This window comes from Pinus tabuliformis, chromosome 2_2 (assembly GCF_031772625.1).
Source record: "Pinus tabuliformis cultivar Carrire ecotype Pingquan chromosome 2_2, CPIR1, whole genome shotgun sequence".
Classification (NCBI taxonomy): Eukaryota; Viridiplantae; Streptophyta; class Pinopsida; order Pinales; family Pinaceae; genus Pinus; species Pinus tabuliformis.
This window is the reverse complement of record NC_142300.1, coordinates 1,045,161,454-1,045,182,320: the sequence shown is the minus strand read 5'-3', so window position 1 is coordinate 1,045,182,320 and position 20,867 is coordinate 1,045,161,454.

Here is a 20,867-nt window from a genome sequence, read left to right as displayed (position 1 = left end):
ATAGTAAATTGCGCTACAAATAAGAAAATTGAAAAACTGATAGAAACAATGGTGGGGGTCCAAGTAGAATTGGTGGGTGGCCACCAATATCCACCTGGATCATATTACTAAGGGTGGGGTGAAAGAAAAGTTTTCCTGGTTCCCAACATAAGGCGTTCGTTGAGTTGAAGCACCACCTCTGCTCTACATCGGTACTCACACTGTCAGACCTGCAGTAGCCATTTAAAATCAAGATAGACGCCTCAGACTATGCTATTGGTGCAGTCCTCACTCAGCATGGGCATCTAGTGGCCTATCATGATGAGAGACTTTCTGTTACAATTCAGATGTACCCCACGTATGATAAATAAATGTATTCCATCATGCAGGCTTGATGATAATGAAAGCACTACATTTTGGGGAAGGAGACGTCATCCACAACGATCACCTACCTCTTCAGTTTATACATACACAGGGGAAGTTTCAGAATGATCGCCATCAAAAGTGGTCTACATATCTGCAACAATTCCACTTGAACATTAAATACAAAAAGGGCAGCACCAATCATGTTGGAGACTGCCTCAGCCGGCCCCTAGTTGCAACACTAACTATTGTTCTCAACTCTTGTGGTCACAAGACCTCTGGATGGCTTCAACTATACAAAAATGATCTAGGGTTTGCCTCAACATACCAGAAGCTAGTAGCTGGCAAGAAAGTTCCCAATTTCCACCTCCAGTACACATTATTATGCTACCTGGGCCACCTTTGTGTTCCTTCAAGCGAGCAGGACACTTTGGTGTGGAGAAAACTATGGCTGTACTACAAAAGTACTTTTATTGGCCCAAAATCCAACTAGATGTTGGGAAATATATCAGATACTTCACTGCATGCGCCATCGCCAATCCAACCATCAAGAAGCAAGGCTTGTACACTCCTCTTCCTACTCCCAGCCAACCATGGGAATCCATATCCATGGACTATATGTATAGCATCCCTTCTACCAAGCATCGTAATGACTATGTATTTGTGGTCATGGATAGATTTTTTAAGATGGATAAATTGGCGGCCTACAAGAAGAGTATCACAACAGAGGACACTGCCAAACTCTTCTTTGAAAGAGTATGGGTACATTTTAGAATCCCGTAGACAATTATATTAGATTGGGATAGCAGGGTCTTGAGCACATTCTGGTCAAGCCTTTGGACACTATTGGATACCAAGATCACCAAATCATCTGCCTTCCAACCCTAGACTGGTGGCTAGATAGAGGTTTTCAATAGGATGATAGTGTGCATACTCCGCATGTACAACTCCAAGAATCCATGAACCTGGGATGAGAGTCTTCCATATGTGCAACACAATTATAATAGAGCTCTCTGTAGCTCAACTAGTCGTAGTCCCTTTCAAGTGGGTCTATGATTTCAAACATTGTGTCCGATTGGTGTTTCCATGCCTCATGTGACTATGCAGACATAATCTACACATGTAATGTCTGAGGCTGATAAAGTGACCAAATTTATTAAACACATCCAACACATTCGCCAGTAGGCTCACGACATCCTGGAGAAGTCAAATTCCAAGTACAAGTAATGACATGATCAACATTAGGTGCCACACAAGTTTCAGGTTGGTGACAAAGTCTAGTTTCATTTGCAGAAAGAATGCCTTACCGGAGCCCATCGGAAGCTCAAACCACTCCGATATGGTCCTTACGCCATTACCAAGGCTGTGGGAGACAATACTTTTGAGCTCAACATTCCCTCATTTCTTGGCCTTCACCCAGTGTTCAATGTGGACCACCTTTGACCATACTTCCCACCATTGTTGGACACATCAGACATTGCATAACAACTCACACCAACAAAGTTAAATCTAGACTGCATGGAATAGACCACAACTGATCAGATTATGGACAGACAAGTCAAGAACACTCAGCAACAAAAGATCTAATTATATCGGGTTATTAAAGCTGGCCAACTCCTGCACCAAGGCAAGTGGCTCACCAGGGACCAAGTTCAATAGAAGTTTCCTCACCTCATGGAGGCTCTGCACATAATGGGGATCATTTCTTCCTAAGGGGGAGGAGTGATCCAGGTGGATATTGGTGGCCACCCACCTATCCCACATAGACCTCCATTCAATTTCATTTGTTTCCTTGTTTATTTCAACAATTACTATTTTTAGTAGTTTTTTCGGGTCTTGAACTTCCAGAGCAGTTTTGACCCCCTAAACGAAGTTTTTTTGAGGTCCGCTACAGGCCCATAGTTGAAGGTAGGGGCCTGTGGCAAAACTTGTAGTACTCAGAGAGACCTTTCCAACAAGGTATGATACACACCAAACAGAGATAATATGACCAAGTAATGACCTCAGGAAGTTGGCTGCCCAACTAACTCCAATGTGGCTCACAAACTCTTGGCGTTACATCTCGTGAAGTTAGGGTTTTGGTTGTTTAGGGGTTTCTCATATTTTTCAATAATAAATAGGCCCTTTAGCCTCATTGTTACATAGTTCAGAGGCATGTAGCCGCCACATCTCTCCTCAAAGATAAGCTACCATCGCTCGAGCTAGTATTATTTCCATTTTGTTTGTAAGCATACTTCGGTATTTGATATTAATGAAATGAAGTGTTATTTCTGCTGCATCTTTGTATTTATGGTTATATATGTAATTTTTTGCATTCCTGTTTAAATTCGGATCACTTCCAAGCAAAATTTTGGGACCACTAGACTCTGTTTTTTTACTTCGATAAAAGTTTCCCAAAGTCTTGATCCTAAAAAATGTGTAGGAATTTGGTGGTCATACTAGTCTGTACTGCAATGACAGAAACACCAACGTCTAGATACTGAAAAAATTTCAATGATAGAACCACCAACTGCTAGATATGACAATATCTGATCTATACTGTTGTGACAGAAACCCCAATGATAGGATACAACAAGATCTGATCTGTATTGCTGTGACATAAACCCCAACCTTTGGATACTGCAAGATGTGACGACCAATCAACAAAAGAGAGGGAACTAGGGAAATAAAGGAGTGTCAGGTGCTATAGATTGCGATATATGCTAGGGGCATAACAATAGTACTCGAACCAATATTTCAAGGCACTAACTAAGGAGGATCGATCGTGCCCTTAGTCGTACTACTCGAATACCCAGGTACGTGCAAGTAATCTCACCGAGTGCTGTTCTTAGTGTACTATAGCAACACGACGACCGACGACTTAACTAGCGTTTGGTTTCAGGGTAACCTTAGGGGCTTATGATATACCATAGGTACGTGGAAGTGTAGTCGTGCACATGTCAAGGGGTACCAACAGGGGTTACAAGGGAGTGAAACAAACGTGACCACCTCTTGTAGTTCCTACGTGTATGCCTCCCCAACTGTAGGTTAATGTGCATAAATAAAAATCTCTGTAGTTTAAAGACATCGAAAAATGTCTTTAGCCTAATTTTTTTTTGCTGAAATTGGTGGTGATGTTGGCCTAATAAAATGCTATAATACCACTTATAATATGCTTGACCTGCATAAAATATTAGAAGAGCGAATATGCCAGTGATACCATATAAAAATAACACAATGAGATGAGAACAACAAAAATATTTTAGTAAGATCTGCAAAAATACTGTTCACTTTCCTCTTTGAGGGGGCAAACTCTAGTAGAGCATAGCTCAATTACACAACATAAGACAAGCCTTTCCTTACTATATTCAACATTATATGGTTTCTTGATACTCAAAACCCTAACTACTCGTGGCCCCTTACATATTTCCATTTAATCGCTTTATTTATTAACTATGGCCCATTATAACTAATTGTGGTCCCTTTTTATACTACGGGTCAACCACTTACAATGCTTATGGGATTTGTTTATTAGACTAAATAATCATGACTCTTACGATGCCTCTTGGGCTTATTACATTAATAAAGGGGTTAGGGTCGGGCCCTAACATAAATGCCTTGAAATAATTAATTTTTTTGGAGACACCCCTTACTGGCCCCAACAACCTCCCATGATGGATGAAGTACACAATAATGATAGATCCATAGATCCAATCATGATGTTGATTTGAGAATCTTATAAAGGTATAATTTAATTTTGACATACATTTATTTGAAGGAAAGATAGATGCCTAAGCTTTCAAGATATAGTTAAATCTAATAGAGGATTATTTCTCTATTCACAACTTTTCTAATAGTAAGAAGATTATTTTTCACTCCTAAAGGCCCTTCCCATGTCGAATATTGGCGGGATACTCACTAAGTGCATCATGTCTAAGATTATGAAATGTATGCGATATATCTTACTTAGGGAAATTTGTTGATTCCCTCAAGGAGAAGTATTTTCCTATTAGAAACTATGGAGACTAGTATATAAGATGGGTGATCTTGCACTAAAGCAGAGAATAAATGGTGTCATAGTACACTCATTGCAAGAAACATGGGCATGAAAAGGAGCACTATTAGAAGCTACATCCATAATTAAAGCCTAAGAAGTAATTTGGTGGAAAATGGAAGTGGACGATGGTTTCTATAACGCAACAAGAGCTAGGTTCTGATTCTAGTGATCTGATATTCAAATCATAGTCATTTGTGTACAAGTTTAAGGTTCCTTTCATGCTAGTTCAAGTTTCAAAGTAAAGCTCATATGATGAAAGAAAAAGAAGCGAATTGTTTCATATAAGATTTGTATTTAAGCACACAAAATTAGCTACACTATTTGATCCAGGTTCTCAAGTTAATTTGATCTCAGAATCAATTGTTAAGAAGTTTGGTTTAGAAATGAGACCTCATCCAAAACCCTATCCTCTTGGTCGGGTGTTCGATAATGCAAAACTTAGTGTCACCAAGTAGTGTGGGCTCAAATTTTCTATTGCTTCAAAGTTGATAGATGAGATTGATTTAGATATTGTCCCACTTGAAATTTGTGGCATTATCTTGGGAAGCCCATACTTATATGATAGGAAGGTAGTATTTTTTAGGCATTAGAACAGGCTCATCAACTCCAACAAGAAGTGTATGCTCATGGTTGTGCGGACAAAAGATGATGATGCATCTGATGCTGACGCATATGATTCTTTCAAAGGTTGTAATCCTTCTCATAGGAAATAAATGTTGATATTGTTAGTAACTATAATGAGATTTTCAAGAACTAGGTGGATTGCCTCCCAAGAGGGAAATTCAACATGGTATTTATCTTCAACAAGATTTCCCTCTTCCAAATGTGGACATGTACAAGATGTTAGCTATGGAAATGAAGGGAATCAAGAAGCAAGTGCAAGACTTGTTGGACCAAGGAGTCATCAAACCTAGCTCATCCCATGTGGTTCACCAATTGCGTTGGTGCCGAAGAAAGATAGAACATGGAGAATGTGCATGGATTATCTAGTTATCAACGAGATCATGGTGAAAAACCGATATCCTCTCCCTTATCTATATGATTTTCTTGACCAGTTGAAGAATGTTGTCTATTTCACTAAGTTGAATTTACACAATGGTTACCATTAGATCAAGATTACAAAAAATGATGTGTGGAAAACAACTTTCGAAACTAATCAAGAATCATTTGAGTGGTTGGTAATTCCATTTGGGCTTTGCAATGCCCCAATAACATTCATGTGTGTAGTGAATGATATATTTCGACCATTATTAGATGAGTTTATGCTTGTATAGTTAGATGACATTCTTCTCTTTAGCAAAACAGGGGATGATCATGAAATACATGTCAAGTAAGTAATGGATACGTTGCAAAAGGAGAAATTATATGTAATGTTGTCCAAATGTGAATTTGGCAAAAATTCTTTGGTGTATTTGCATCATATTGTTGGAGGAGGTCAATTGAAGATTTATCCTTCTAGAGTTGATGTAATTGTACAATGGCCTAAACCTACAAATGTGACAAAGTGAGAAGCTTCTTGGGAGTAATTGAATACTGGAGAAGATTCATAGCTAAATTCTTAGTGATTGCATCTCCTTTGCATACCCTGACGAGTGTAAATAAAGTCTTTCAGTGGGGAGGATAGCAACAAAAGGCTTTCGACACATTGAAGGAAAAGATCAACACAACGCCTATATTAGTCTTGCACGAACTACAATATCCATTTGAGATCGAGATGGATGCTAGTGGATATGCCATGGGTGCAATATTGATACAACATCGTAAGCCTATTTTTTACCACCCTAATATTTTCTCTCAAGTTGTTGTTAACTATCCCACATATGACAAAGAATTACATGTAGAAATATGATGATAGAATTTCATATGCTCAAGAAATTTAATCTAATTCAAGAGACACAATTCTACTCTACTACTCTGCGGAAATTAATTCAAAATTTAGAACATCATTCACAAACATGCATCAATCATAGACACAAGTACACATATTTATATATGGGAAACCAACTGGACAAAGCCCCTTAAGTCTTCTTGCATTAATAAGATGAATAGAGAATGTATTGCAATTGATTTCTCACTCTAAGCTCAACTTGCAAGTGAAGAACCTTTCTCTCTGCTCAGTGAGAAGTTATGACCCAAACTTAGTCAATTTATGCCTCATCTTGAGCCCCTATTTCCTTTCGCAAATCCTAAGGAATTAGGCCCCTATTTTTTAGGAATTTTCCTCCAATTTATTGAGAAATTCCCAAGGTTGGATCTCTGACTACATGAAACTCCTATACACTCAAGACTAGTCTAAAATTGATGTTACACTACCTTGGAGTCTCCACCTCAGCTGGGGAAATTGAATTATCTGCATGCACTAGCTATTTTTGGTTGATTGGTTAGTTAACTGTATGATCATTGAGTTAGACTATTGTCCTACTACACCACTAACCTCTAAATAGTTCTATCAACAATTAGAACTGGTTTAATTGAGTACAACAGGAAATAACTAAACTGGATTGATACAAATTATCAATCGAACATGCATAACTAAAATCCAAGCCCTATAACTAAAATTTACTAAGCTAACTGAGTGATAAGAGCCATGTCACCTCAGTTAACTACCTCTAAGTTGTTTTTGATGTGGAAATTCGAATTTTCTCAATTTGACCAAGGCAAAGTCAAATTGAGACTTTCTTGCTACACTTCTCAACACTCCCTCTTAGCAAGAAAGGGATTTTGAACCACCCCTATCCTTCACCTTTGGAATTCGAACTTCCCTCTTGACAAAGCCTTTGTCAAGATGTCAAAATCTTATTCCTTTGTCAGAATGTATTGTAGCAACATTATCCTCCTCCGCACACAATCTCGTAAATGATGATACAAGATATCTATGTGCTTGGATCGATCATGAAATATTTGATTTGTAGAGAGCTTAATGAAACTATGATTATCACAATATATCACGATTGGATCCTTCGCCTGACCAAAGAGTTCCACAAGTATCTTTCTCATCCAGATCACCTCACATGCTACTTGAATTGCAACCATGTATTCAACTTCTGTCGAGCTGAGCGCCACCGATCTCTCCTTCCTGCTGTACCAGGAAATTGCTATGGATCCAACATTAAAAATTCCACCTAATGTACTCTTTCAGTTAGATGGACGCCCTGCCCAGTTTGCATCTGTGAAGCCACTAAATTTCACTTCCTTTGTATGTTTGTATGATTATCCATACTTGGTAGTGCCTTTGAGGTACTGTAAAACATGCTTAGCTTCCTTCCAATATGATTTGGTTGGCCTAACCATAGCTTGGATCAACTGGTTGACTACATAGCACATATATGGTTTTGTCTTCACAAGATACTGTTAGAAAATTATATATTACGGAGCAATGGAACACATAAAATATTGTAGAAATATAAACACAGAAAACACATAAAACAAGAGAGACACAGATATACGTGGTTCACCCAGTTTGGACTATGTCCATGGAGAAACAATCAATCCTTCCTTTTATATTATCCAGCAAACTGAAGAGATACAACCTGAAGTGGCATTCTCCTTCCTCCAGTTGGTCTCTAGAGGTGTCTCCATGGGCTTACAAATCTCCATGCAAAATCTCTGCAGTATCTTGGTGGCATACTTGCATTGAGACACAAACAATTCCCCATCACCTTGACATACTTCTAGCTCGAGGAAGTAGTGCATGAGACCCATGTATTTCATCTCAAATTCCCTTGCAAGCTCCTCCTTATAAGATTTGATCAATTGCTCATCACCTATCAATATTAAATCATCAACATATAAAAAAAATTATAAAAAAAAAATTACCTTCTACCAAAATATGATAGAGGTTTGCATCCACTTCACTTTTGGTGAAGCCCAATCTAGTGAGATACTATTAATCCGAGTGTACCAAGCTCAGGGTGCCTGTTTGAGACTGTACACTGCTCGCTTGACTCTACACACATGAGACTTCTAATCAAATGTCTCAAAACCTTTTGGTTTCTCTATGTACACTTCCTCCTCAATAACACCATTTATAAATGCTATTTTTATATCCATCTAGTGGATTTTCCACCCCATCTGTGCAACCAATGTAAGAATTGATCTAATGGATGAATACCTTACTACGAGAGCAAATGTTTCCTCATAGTCAATTCCCTCAACTTGAGAGAATCCCTTGGCCACAAATATGGCCTTATACTTCTCTATGCTTCCGTATATTGCATGCTTAACCTTGAAGATCCATATTGAACCCACAACTGATTTATCTACTAGTCTTGGGACCACCTCCCAAACACTATTCTTCATGATGGATTCATATTCTTCCACCATTTCATCAACCCAAATTGGTTTTCCAACTGATTCCTCAAAAGAAGATGGCTCAGTCTCTACAATCTCAATCATTAGAGCCATGTAGCTAGTGTACCTTTTAGGTGACCTCCTTTTCCTGTGAAAATTTTAAGGAGCTCCCACATTCTCCCTTGCATCCTGCACCAATCTACCAGTTTCCCTGGTTCTTTTTCTACCTTCTCAGGATGGTTATGCTTGAGTGGATGTCTGCACTCCGCCTCCTCTCTGATCCTCCACTTGTGGCTGCTCCACAACTTCCTAAGGCTCCTCCTAAGGAGATAAAATCTCCTCTTCTGGTCGGATTTGAAGCTCCCTCTCAAGAGAGCATATAATTTCTTTCTCCTCACCAAAATTTACATCCCTTGGCAAAATTTTCATTATGAGGGAAGGTAAGTACACCTAGTAATTATGTGGAGTTTCAGTGTAACCCACAAAATCTCCCAACTCTATTGCTAGCTCAAGTTTATTCCTTGAATCTTTGGAGACATGGCAATAAACAAAGGCTCCAAAAATTCTAAAGTGAGACACATTTGGATTTCTCCCTCAGAAATCCTCCTCCAGTGTAATCATACCAAGAATATTATGAGGACTCTAGTTCTGCAAGTAGATTGTTGTGTTACATGACTCTGCCCGCAAATGTAGTGGCAAGGCCTGGTCATGTAGCATAACTCTCACAGCTCCCACAATGCTCCTATTCTTTCTCTCATCTACCCCATTAAATTGTGGGTTGTGGGGTGCTATGATCTCTCTTTGAATACCTTATTTTGCACAAAAAAAAAGAATTCTTTTGAAACATACTCACCTCAATTGTCACTCATGAGATCCTTCACCTTCTTGTTGGTCTCTTTTTCAACTAGTTCATTGAATTCTACAAATTTTGAGAACGTCTCATCCTTCTTCCGCATGAAGAAGATTCAACACTTCCTTGAGTCTAAAATCAATACAAATAACATAGTACTTATGTTTGTCAGTGGAGGCTGTCAAGAAGGGTCCAAAAAAATCAGAGTGGACTCTCTCCAATACTGCATGTAATTTATTGTCTTGATCATGGGATGTGGAGGCTAGTGGTTATTTGCTGCATACTTTTAAGGGATCCAAGGGGAAAATGACCAAGTCTTCAGTGTCAGAGTTAAATAACATCTTGACTCTGCACTTTTTCTGCCTTACTACTTAATGCAACATAGTATTCCACATCAAGTTTATACAAGTTCTTCATACAAACCCTGATTTGCTTCACCTTCCCAATATGTATGTGCCTCATAAAGGATTTACCTTTACTTAAGATTACATCATAGCCACAATCTTCCAAAACTTCTACAAAGATGAGGTTCTTCTTTAGGATCGAATAAACATGACATATTTGAGGTGAAGAGGGGATCTCGAATCCCTCTTAAAGGTTGCTGTACCAATATTGGTAGCGCTATACCTTCCCTCGTCCCAAGCTCAATATGCATCTAGAGATCTTTCTCCTCTAGGTCATTGAAAAACTCTCAACACCCTGTCATGTGGAACGAGGCACCTAAGTCCAAGTACCACACACTTCCCATCATAGTGCTAGCCATGCATGTGATAAGGGTGAAGTCTAGCTTGAACTGTGAAGCCAATGCTTCACCTGTTGCTCCTCCTGAGTTGTTCTTGCTAGACTTTTTGTGTGGACATTTTGTGGCATAGTGCTCGAATTCAGGAAAATTGAAGCATTTTATTTTGGACAAGTCTTTCTTCTTTCCCCCTTGGATGGAATCTAGTTTGGATTGAGATTTCTTCTCTTTTCCCTTCTTGCCCTTTCCAACCAATGCAAAATTTTATTCATCCTGTCCCTTGGATGAAGTTCCATCTTTGGTATTTTTCCCAATTTCTTCTTATACCAAACCACACCATAAGTGTTCCCAATTTGGTAATTTCTCCCTCCCATTCACCGAGTCCTAGTAGCTATGCCAGCTTTTGGGAAGGCATAGAAGAGTTAGGTTCACCAAGTCATCTTCTGCAAAATTCACACCAAGCCCTCATGGCTCACATCGAACTTGTGTAACATTGGTGAGACATTGTAGAATAGTACCAATATTTTGCATCTTGATGTTTCAAAGTTTGTCGTTGAGGGCCAATTTTCTATGGTGACTTCTATTCTTGAATAGCTCTATCAATTCCTTCTACATTGCGAAAGGAGTTTCTTTCCCATGGATATTTGAGACTATGTGGTCTCTCACTCATTCCAGAATTATTCTCCTCGCCTTGGCTACATATTTATTCCATTAGGCTAGGTTCTATGCATCATATTCCACTATTTTTGCAACATATTTCTTGATGTATTCTTACAAGACATTGTCATCAAGCAATGCCTCCATTTGGTCCTTCTAGGAAATTAAATTTGAGATGCCTTCCAAGTCATATTCCAATCTTATACCATTGAACGAAATTTCCCCAATCTTGAAGAAATCTCGCTACACTGAAGGTGTAAATTCAAACCTCCTGAGGAACAGCTTGAAAATTCTTGTTCTAGTGCTAATAATGCTCTGATACCATGTAGAAATATGTTGATATAATTTCATCTAATCAAGAAATTTAATCTAAATCAGGAGACACAATTCTACTCTACAACTCTCCGAAAATTAATTCACAATTTAGAACAACATTCATAAACATGCATCAATCACATTCACAAGTGAATAGATTTATCTAGGGGAAACAGACTGGTAAAAGCCACTTAAGCCCATTTGCATTAATCAGATGAATAAATAATGTATTACAATTGCTTGTTTGCTCTGAGCTCAACCTTCAAGTGAATAACCTTTCTCTACGAAAAAGGAGAAGCGCTGGCCTATACTTTGTAATTTCTTCCTCAAATTGAGCCCCTATTTCCTTGCTAAAGTCTTGAGGAATTAGGCCCCTATATTTTAGGAATTTTCCTCCAATTGATTGCACAATTCCAAAGGTTTGGTCTATGGCTTCATGCAACACCTGTACACTCAAGACTAGTCTACAATTGATGTTACACTGCATTGGAATCTCCACCACAACTAGGGAACTCAAATTCTTTGCATGCACTAGCAATTTTTGGTTGATTGATTAGTTAAATGGATGATAATTGAGTTAGACTACTGTCTCACTACACAACTGACCTCCAACTAGTTCTATCTACAATTAAAACTATTTTAACTGAATACAACTAGAAACAACTGAATTGGATTGCTATAAATTAGCAATCACACATGCATAACTGCACTCCAAGCCCTCTAACTCGAATTTAATGAGCTAACTGAGTGACTAGATCCATGTCACCTTAATTAAATGCCTCTAAGTCGTATGATGATGTGGAAATTCAATTTTTCTCAATTTGTCCAAGGCAAAGTCAAATTTAGACTTTCTTGCTACACTTCTCAACATTGTATTCCTTGGTTCAAAGTGTCAAGAAACAAAAGCATTACTTGATAGGGAAGGATACTATCATACATACAGACCATCAACCCTTACATAATCTCCAGTCACAAACCAAGTTGTAACAATATTTTCACTTCAAGTGGATGGGTTTCCTTCAACAATTCCATTTGGTAATCAAATACAAGAAGGGTATAAGTAAGAAAGTGGCATATATGCTATCTAGACCTCATGTTTTTGCATCTATTGTTTTGAAGAATGCTTCTTTATCTCATGATAGTTATGTTGAACAAAATGATATCAATGAATATTTTCAAGATGTTTATGAGAGGCTAACCCATGGATCACAAGTGGAGAACTATCATTTGCTCGACAAGTTACTCTACCATCTTGGCAAGTTATGTAGTTATGTATTCCTACAAGTGAAAGAGTCCATGTAATTCAAGAAGCTCACACTTCTCTTGTGTTTGGGAATTTTGGGGTAGGAAAAACTTTGGCTAATTTGCAAAGGTTTTGTTATTTGCCTTGAATGAAAGAAATTGTAACCAAGTATGTAAAGGGGTGTGTGATGTGCTCTACTTATAAGTCCACCAATATAAAAGTGGGGTTGTACAGATGACTCCATGTTCCTTCTCATTCTTGGGAGAATATCTCCATGGATTTTGTAGGGGGTTTCTTTTGTCAAAACAGGGTCATAACTACATGTATGTAGTGGTTTAGAAATATGTGTGCCATGATGCCATGTAAAAAATAGATTTCTATTGAGAAAACTGCTCATCTTTTATTTCAACATGTATGGATCCATTTTGGACTACCCACATCCATTGTATTGGACAATTTTGTGGAGAATGATGGACACCAAGCTAAAGAGGAGTAAAATTTCCATCTATAGACCGATGAAAAAACAAAGGTCATCAATAGAAAAATGATTCATTTTCTTCGAGGGTATTGTAACAAGCATCCTAAGTTGTGGGATAAATAGATACATTATGTTCAACACGCATACAATAGGGATTTTCATTCTTCTACTCAAAGTTAACCATTTGAGACATGCTTTGGGTACCTTCCAAATTCACCCTTAGATTTAGTGTTTGGGAAAGATGAGGATTTCAATGTATGAAGTGATGAAGGCAGAGCTCAAAAGTTCACTCAGAGGATGCAAATGATACATCAATCAATGCAGGAACATTTGGAGAAAATTTAGGCATAGTATAAAGCCCGACTTGAGAAGCAGAAAGTTGATCATCAGTTCCAGGTTGGAGGTTGAGTATGGATTCACCTCAACAAGGATAGGTTGAAGGGAGAAGGAAAAAAGTTGAAACCAATTAGATATGGTCCATTCACCATCTTAGAAAAGATCGGGACAAATTATTATCACCTTGATCTACGAACTTATTTGAAAATGTATTCCATAATCAATGTAGAGAACTTGAAACTTTATGAACCTCCCATGATCATGGATCTAGAGGAGAGTGGTCAAGTTCCATTAATGGATGATTTTTTACCAGAGTTCTTGGAAAATTTTCTTGAAGACATCATATTTGATAAAAGGACTAGGAATTCATGATGGGGATATGTAGAGTACCTTTGAGCAGGTTTCAAAGGAATGTATCCCAACAAGGCACAATGGATTGAAAAGGTTAAAATGAGGGAGAAATTCCATCACCTACCTATCAATTGATAATGCTTTTGGAGGCCTAAAATATTCTGAGTGGGGCAGATTGATCCAGGAGGATCTAAAAGGATACAAATTTGAATTCCTCAAATCTTAGCAAAACCAACACCAAGTGGTAGATCTCGCTAAGATGATCCCAACGACGTGAATGGAACCTCAAACTGAGTCTGTACGAAAAATTTATGCTCATTTGGAGTTTTGTGTAAACAAGTAAAAAGAAGATAGTGGCATGCCATGTGACACACCAAGGAGGCACCATGTGACATGATGTGGTATCTTGCTATGCAAATGAAGTGGTAAGACAGGGTGATTGCGGACATATGTAGGGCAATATGAAGATGCTGCATGGCATGACATGGCATCCTGATGGGAAAATGATGTGGAAAGATTGGGTGAATGGGAACACACATGGGCCAATATGAGGGTTCCACGTGGCTCAATCGATTAGCGCCACGTGGCATCCAACCCTCACCCAGTAGGGCCCAACCAACCTAAGGGCGCATGTCACATCAAGGAAACTTGGGTTGTCGGTTAACATGGCTAGTTAGAGGTTCGTGGTTAAACAGACAAACAAAACATTTTAAACTTAAAAGTTTGTTTTAACAAAATGCCATAGTGGGAGCCCACAAGTTTGACTCCGGGGCACCCATTTAACACTTATGACCACTTGCCAAAGAACCAACTAGTTGGGGCTTTGTAATATTTTCTCGACGCAACTTATTTAATCAATGAATTTTCATTCAGAGGGGGAGCCCCACGATGGGAACAAAGGTCAAAACCATGACTCAACACATATGAAGGAGGGGACCAACACCCAGTTAGGCATAAAATTTGATGCAAATTCTAGAGAATATTCTAAAACATATTCTAGGGAGTATTCCAAGCATATTCTAATGTGTTATAGAACTAAATTTGAGGAGAGGGTGACAGTTCCAGAACCTGGTAAAGTTTATACTCATTTTTCTCAAAATTTCGCAAGGAATCGACTGGTGCAGTCAGATTTGAGATCCAAACAATGAATTTTTGGGTCATTCCTAGATGTCAGGTATTGCCATGTATTTATCCATTATTTTGCTGAGATAATAAAGAGGCCTCTCCACTTTAAAGATGGGCTTAGAGACGTAGCTCACGCATTGTGAGTGAACTCCATTAACAAATATTGGTGCATTGTCTATGTTGCCTTCTTTTTATGCCACTTCTTCATGGATGTTGAATTTATGGTATTTTCATACTCTTTAAGCAATTTGTTTAACTTCACCGAAATAAAGATCTTGGATCATGTTCAAAATGATGACAACATAAACCTTCATATTTCTATTGGCCACAACCCTTTTGAAGTGTGCTTAGGGTTCCAATCACTGGCTCCCATTAATATAACTCTATCCATTGCATCAACATAAAAAGAATCATACCATACATATAGCCATGTAGACAAAGTAACAAATTAATTGAATGGATCCAACACACCTAATAACAAGTTTGTGATGCTTTATGTAACTTAAATTATAGGTACAAGCAATGACATGATTAACATTGAGTTCCACACTAGTTTTAGGCTGGTGGCAAGTTATGGTTTCCTTTGGAGAAAGAGTGACTCATAGGCCGTCATAAGAAGCTCAAAACACTTTTATATGGTCCTTGCACTATCACCAAAATTGTGGGTTAAAATACTTTTGAATCATACCTTCAACCCTTTCTAGACTTATTAAACTATGTATAATGTGGAGCTACTTTAACCATACTTTCCACCTATGTTAGACATTATAGATGTCACAAAGAATTTAGCCACGACATAGCTCAACCTAGGAAGAATTGAGTAAGCTATGGTGGATTACATCATGGCCACCAAGACGAATCATACCCTTGTTAGTATGACATATAAAATAATTAGGCTTTCAAAGCATCATTGCTTCTTCAACAGAGAAAGTGGCTTACCAAGAACTAGATCCAACAAAAGTTCCACCATAATTTAGTGACACAAAATAAAGTAGTAGGGAATATTTCTACTTAAGGGGAGGCATTGATCCAAGTTTCCATCCACATTGTCCACATCAAAAGTGGTCATGATATTGGTAAGTTTATGATCATGATTTTTTTTTTTTTTTTTTTTTTTTTTGCATTTTTCAAAGCCCTCCCATGCGATTATGGGATACTTATGCACAAATAAAGATGTGTAGATTCCATATATTAATTTTATTTCTAGGGAGATAAATAAGATTCAAAAGAATGCATAGTGAAAATTTATGATAATGTAAAGGCTCACTTTTTTTCAAACATCGACATTCTAACCCATCGATGACCATGTCATGGCCATGGTTTTTGCTTCTTAGGTTTTGTTGGCATCATTTAAAAATGTAGTTTTATTCTCTTGCTATGTTTTTTTTTAAATGAGAATACTTCTCAAATCTCTTTTGAGATATAATCTACCACCATTATAGCCTTCATGCCCTACATTTTCTAATTCAGGATCAAGAGCAAGTTTCTTATCACCAACCTAGTTATGGGTCTTCCATAAACCCACAAATGTAGGTTATACACATAAAACCAGGAAAAATTTTGAGGATGGAAATCTATCTGAAAGTTAAGCTATCTTGGTGAATATTATTAGTCCTTAATGCAAATTGTAAAATATTTGTTGATATTTTAATTAAAAAATTCAATTTTCTGAGGATTTTATATAGTTTATATAAAATTATTGTTATTTTTAAGGTAAAATTATTTTATCCTATAGAAATATGGTGAATCATTTTTGGAAAAAATGGAAATTGGTGGATCTTTTTTAGGGAAAAAGAATAGAAAATTATCCCATGGGTGAAATTTAACTTTTAAACTTTTAACCTCTCTCTTCGTTTGCAACCATTCATTGTAATTTTAATATAAACATTATAGAGTCTAAGGGCTTAGTTCAATTAGTTGTTTCCTATGTTTCTATATGTTTTGTTAGTTGCATGCTAATATAGGATCAATTTATTATTCCCTAGATGAGGAACACTAATTCATGTTGAAGGGCTTACTAAGGACATCATACACAAATGTGGGGAAGTGTCTCTTGGGTTTTCCCATGAGGGATTCCTTGGAAAAAGAAACACTGTGTGTATCTTTTTCTTTAACATGGGCTGGAAGATGGGACCTATCATTTTGTAAGGGATAACTATGAATATTAGGGGGGTTTAGAGTTAAATATATATATATATATATATATATATATATATATATATATATATATATATATATATATATATATAGCAACAACCCCTCCAAAATTTCTAACTCTTTAAATTTTGAAGCCCCTTTACCATTTCCATAGCTGCCGCCCATCCTCAGAGTCTGTTCAGAAGCCTAGAAACCTGTTATGAAACCAACTCAAGAAAAGAAAGAAAATATAGATCAATTCCTTAGAATTCAGCCTCTTCGACGGGGCAACCTCCTTTACATTACATAAATGAACAATTCTTGGATGATACAAATGAAAAGACCTCCTTTCTATATATAGGAGTCTAAGGGGCCATAACATAATCAGAGCCGACATAACAATAATAATGTAAGGGCACAATAATAACAATAGTGGGCTTCTATGGGGCACAATAGTAACAATATGGGCACTACATGCGTACATCAATATAATAAGTGGGTTATACTAATAACAATAATGGGTTACACTAGTAGTATAGGGGCCTAACATGCCCCTCTCCTTCAAAAAGCGTTGTCCTCAACGCTTGAGTAGTTCTTGATGCTTCTGAATAAAATTCTTGTCCTCCCATGTGGAATATTCAGCGGGTAAGTTCTTCGACTTGATGAGATACTCTGAAATTGATCGATTTCGTAGTTGTTGTGTTCTTGTTTCTGTGACTGCTCCAGGTTCCAATATGATTTTTCCTTCCTCTTCAATTTCTGGCAATATTGTTTGAATTGGGATCTTTTGCAACTTTTGAATAAGTGGCCATACTTCTTCGTCCTTCTTCCATTCATCCCTTGCTTCATTTATCCAATCTGTTTGGATAATATAAATAGCACAAAACAATGCTTCCACATCCTCATCCTTGAAGAGTCTTCCCATTCGGTAAGGTCGCCATTTTTTAAGTGCATGTAGTATTGCCAACATTTCCTTCTCATAAATAGCTTGCTTGAGATGTAGCAGTAAAAATACCAAATCACCTACATCAAAATTTTTTTCACTACGATGTTGATCTACCTATTGTTTCGTTTGATTTTGCACTGAAGTGGCGTTATCCTCTAAAAGTTGGAGAACTTGTTGTTGATGCTCGATGTAATCTTTCATTGGTTGAACCTTTTTCTTCTTGATATGTCCTTCTATCTCTAGAGTTTGAGGAGTGGTAATTTCTTCCAATCCTTTACAAGATATGGTCGGATTCATTTCTTGATGCTCGATGTGATCTTTCACTTCTTGAACATTTTTCTTCTTGATATGTCCTTCTATCTTGATAGTTTGAGGAGTGGTAATTTCGAACAATGAATTACAAGATATGGTTGGATTCATTTCTTCTTTCTCGATGTGATATTTCACTTCTTGCGCCTTTTTCTTCTTGATATGACCTTCTATCTTGAGAGTTTGAGGAGTGGTAATTCTTGCCAATGCTTTACAAGATATGGTCTGATTCATTTCTTCTTTCTCTGGGGTGGGGTCCTGGCATATATCTTCTTCTTTTGATGTTTCTTGATCCTTTTCTTCCTCCTCTTCATATTCTATGTAAAATAATTTCTTCTCAGCACACTTATGACCTTTAGTGCATTTGCTATCACAATTGTAACAAAGCCCTTTTTCTCTTTTTTCTTCCAATTGTTGTGGTGTAACCCTTGTAGGTTGTGGAAGGCTAGGAGAAACAACACTTCCATCTTTATAGTTGTGAGGGGTACGCTTCCTGATTTCCATAATTTTGCTTTCCACTATGTCACAAAGCCCTTTTACTCTTTCCAATTGTTGTGGTGTTTCTCTAAAGAAGGTGTTGCTCTTTGTATCCTCATAATGTGCTATCATTTCCTCCGTGAAAATTGACCACGTAACAAGTTGTTTACGAGAACAAAGCCCTTTGTACCATAAAAATTGATCTGGTTCTAAATATGAAGATGCAATACATACCTTTTGTAACGGTTGTACACCATGTAGATCAAAACATTGCTCCATCTGAAGTATCCAATTTACCGGATCCTTGCCATAAAACTTCCTCATCTTGCTTTTTCTTGATTTTAGGAGCTCGACCTTGAAACGACTGTAACTATGTACTTTCGGATCTTTAAGTTCTGAAATTGCGACCTATAGTAGCCCTCTGTGTCCTCTTTCCAATGCCACCAGTCTGATCCAAATTGGATTCTCTAAGGAAGAGTTATGCACAATCTCCCAAGATGACCTGATTATAGACCTTTCCAGAAGAGCGAACTTGTATGAAGTGCCACGTGTCACTTTTTTGACCTTTGGATCTGAAAAATGCATACAAGAAACTACAGTCCATCCTCTTTCTGTACCTTCTTATGAAATTTCAATCTGATCCCCAGAGAGAAAGTTATGACGATTTTCCCCAGGTCACCTGTTTGGAATGTAATTCAGGAGTCTGCAAAAAGACCAACTTCCTCAGATCATATCTCTGCATAGCGCGAAAAGCTCTAAAATTCGGACCCAAGGTTCAACGCGATTTCTCCTCAAATGGGTTTTTTTGCAACTTCTGAAATGTCGCAGAAAAAAAGTTATAGCGAAAATTCCACGATGACCTGTTTGGAGCAGCGAAACCCTAGAATCCAAAGCTCTAATACCAAATGTTATGAAACCAGCTCAAGAAAAGATAGATCAATGCCTTAGAATTCAGCCTCTTCAAGGGGGCAACCTCCTTTACATTACATAAATGAACAATTCTTGGATGATACAAATGAAAAGACTTCCTTTCTATATATAAGAGTCTAAGGGGTCATAACATAATCAGAGCCGACATAACAATAATAATGTAAGGGCACAATAATAACAATAGTGGGCTTCTATGGGGCACAATAGTAACAATATGGGCACTACATGGGTACATCAATATAATAAGTGGGTTATACTAATAACAATAAGGGGTTACACTAGTAGGATAGGGGCCTAACAAAACCCCAGAAAAGTTTCAAAGGCCTGAGTCTCTACCTCATAAGCCAAACTAAGTTCATGATACAAGTTTGGCCACCAAGTTGCAGTACAATAGTATGACTTATTTCCCCTTTTGCGACCTATGCGACAATGTAACCTCACTAAGTCACTAAGTCACATAAGTCCCATGTCAAAATCCTTCTTACTGTGTGACCTGCGAGACTATGCAACTACGTGACCCAACAAGTCACTAGGTCGCAAGGTTGCAAAGGTATCACCACCACGAAATGCGATCTCTGTGACCTAGCGACCCCCACGAGGTCGCAAAGGTGTCAGAAGCCCACAAATGCGACCCCCGCGACCTATGTGACTCAACAACCCCTTGACATCACTAGGTCGCAAGTTCGCAAGGGTCGCATACCACCCTAACTCAGGCACTGTGTTGGCTTAGTGGGTCCTGACCCAGGTTCAGAGTTAACTACGCCAAGAAAAACCTACACTACTAGCCCTTTCAGCATCAACCTGCATAACATAGGCTGAAGTCTCACCCGAAGCAGTATGGGGGGATGCGGGAACTAAGTTTCTGCATTCAGAGATTAGTGTGATATCTTTTATTGCCCTAGATTTTCCTTCACACAGATCTGTAAGCCCCTAGGGCTTGGTACTGCAACTTCCTCTAAATGGCCTCTAGACCTTCGTGAAGGTCTACAATAGGTCTTTGTGGACCCTTAACAGATGAATCATCCACTTACACGTATCAGAAAATAACCCTAGATCTGAGCTCGTGCGGATCTACTTAAGTATTTAATAAACATAACAGAATGTATTATAATCTTCGCAAAAGTACTTAACATGCATTGCATACAATTAACAAGACTTATCCCATAGAGTCGCACATCAATAGATCAATATTTCATAAAGATATTATTCCATCACAACATATATTGCAACATAAATAACAGAAGTAAACAAATAAACACTGAGATTCTTCAACAATCTTCTTTATTGATCTTCGATATGGTATTACA